The sequence below is a fragment of the Sinocyclocheilus anshuiensis genome, unplaced genomic scaffold (assembly GCF_001515605.1).
Source record: "Sinocyclocheilus anshuiensis isolate Anshui unplaced genomic scaffold, SAMN03320099.WGS_v1.1 scaffold3406, whole genome shotgun sequence".
NCBI lineage: Eukaryota > Metazoa > Chordata > Actinopteri > Cypriniformes > Cyprinidae > Sinocyclocheilus > Sinocyclocheilus anshuiensis.
The window spans coordinates 76,178-78,493 of record NW_015541310.1 but is presented as its reverse complement, the minus strand read 5'-3'; positions in this window follow the sequence as shown (position 1 = coordinate 78,493).

Below are 2,316 nucleotides of genomic sequence, written 5' to 3'. Positions count from 1 at the left end.
CAAAAATGAAGCTGATTACTGTATGAATTGGAAGGATGCCAGATGGAAGGGTAGTTCGAGATATGCCGTAACCGCCACCACAGCGGTTAAATTTATTTGGTCATCTTTATTTCCTACAAATACAAAAGCAACAGTTATTCTTTTTCCTGTTGGATTTTAATATTCTTCCAACACTTGGTATTGTGGCAATGTCCTCTTCATCTATTCTTCATTATTTTTGCGAGCCTTCTTGCTGTTGGCTGAGTAGAAGTCAAATGTTAATTTAATTACTCTAAGAAATGCAACAGTTTGGATTAGAGAACATTTAATTATGTGAAAAGAGCATTTAACTATGTGGAAAAAGCTGCTGCACATTGAAATAGACACTGAATGATATTTAATATGTCAAATGCTTGTAAAGTAATTTCTGTCATGATAACTCTCGGAGGGATTGGCATGGTAATGTACATGACAATGTTAATGTATTTGGTCTTGGCGGAATAGATCTGCTACGCTGCTGCAGCAGAGAAAGTACCGACTTGCTACCACCAATACATCCACAACATGCTGCTGTGAGCATGTAAGAAATATTGCTGCTGCAAATATAACATACATGAAATAACACCATATAGCATACGTGAATCACCTCGTAGCAGATCTATACAGGTGGAGCTGGGGAAGGTGGAGGGGTTTCTGAAGCAAGCTGCAACTGCTACGGCAGCACTTGTCATATATTTGAATGTTGAGCAGCGAGCTCATTGTCTACCGATACAGGAGAGAACCAATCAGCTGTGCCATGTGATAATGATGTCATTAGGTCAGATTGAGTTAGACCTATCGGACTGCGCCATCTAGAGTTTCATGCCAGAACTCTGTATGTAGCCTACACCCATGAAACTTTTATGCTTAAAGCATTACCTTGATTGAATTATGATTAGCTGCTTTTTTTTCCTTTTTCCTGATACAATGAAAATGAATATTACTTCAATAATTTACCGTTCTGCCACTTTTTAGCTTTGATATTATAACAGTGATTAAGAATTAAAGTTACGTATTGACTCGGAAGTATGCGGACGTCTTTTTTTTGGGTGCTGTTGCCATGGTGAATCATAATTTCGGAGCTCCATTGATCATGGCTTTTCATAGTCGTGGTGCACCCATCTCAGGGTAAGTCAACTCAGAGTTCAAGTTTCAACTCAGAGTTGGTTGAACCTCCTTATTGAAATGGGCCCCAGATACTATTTTGAAAAATAATTTGGTTACTGTTACTACGAGAAAAACTCATCATGGATCATTAAAACAAAATGACAAACACCTGGAGAATTGCTGGTTGTAAAAACAAAGACATCTACACAGCTGAATGTGGTTTGAGAAACCAATGCACAACCAAAACAATGTTCTTCCACAAGATGCATGGCATTTTAAGGCAAAGTTATGTAATGTAGCTTTAGAGGTACTTCAGAGCTTATTTCTCTGGCTCAAAAACAATGCAGGATTTTGAATGAATGAATCCTTATGGACAGAACCATTTATATTTTGTTATAAGACAGTCACCAGAGATGTCAGACATTGCATGCTGTAAAAAATCATTTTCTTAGTGTTTTGTCTTGATTTTCAGTAAAAACATGCTGACATCAAGCTACATTTACTTGACATAATGGCATGATGAGAAGTCTTTTTTTTTCCAAAGGACAATTCTGACTTATTCAGAATTGTGAGATATAAAGTCAGTATCGCAAGATATAAAGTCAGAATTGCGAGATAAAAACTCAGAATAAAAGTCTGAATTGTAAGATAAAAAGTTACAATTACCCTTTTTTCAATTCAATGGTAGAGAGGGGAACAAATGCAAATGTAGAGTCAAAATTTAGAAATTGTGTGTTTATGTGGTGGGGGAGGGGGAACAGAATTGGGAGATCTAAAGTCAGAATTTAGAGAAAAACCGTCATAATTGCAAGATTTTATGAGAATTTTGAGAAAACTATGAGAAAAAAGTCAGAATTCTGAATTTATATATCGCAATTCTGACATTTTTCAAAATTTTGAGATAAAAAGTCACAATTTCCTTTTTTAAATTAATTAATTAATTTTTTAAACCCTGTAAAGGAAACAGGCTTCCATACTTCTCTCATGTTGGGTCGCTTCTTAGCTAAACAGATAATGTTTTAAGGAGTTACCACTTATTTTGCACACCTGTCTTTTATTATGGTGTCTATTTCATATTTACTCACATCAAACCAGCACATAAATACAAAAAAATATATATAATAAATAAATAAACTATGCTTGGTCACTTTACAGGTTACATTATGTTGGCAATAAACACACACACACACA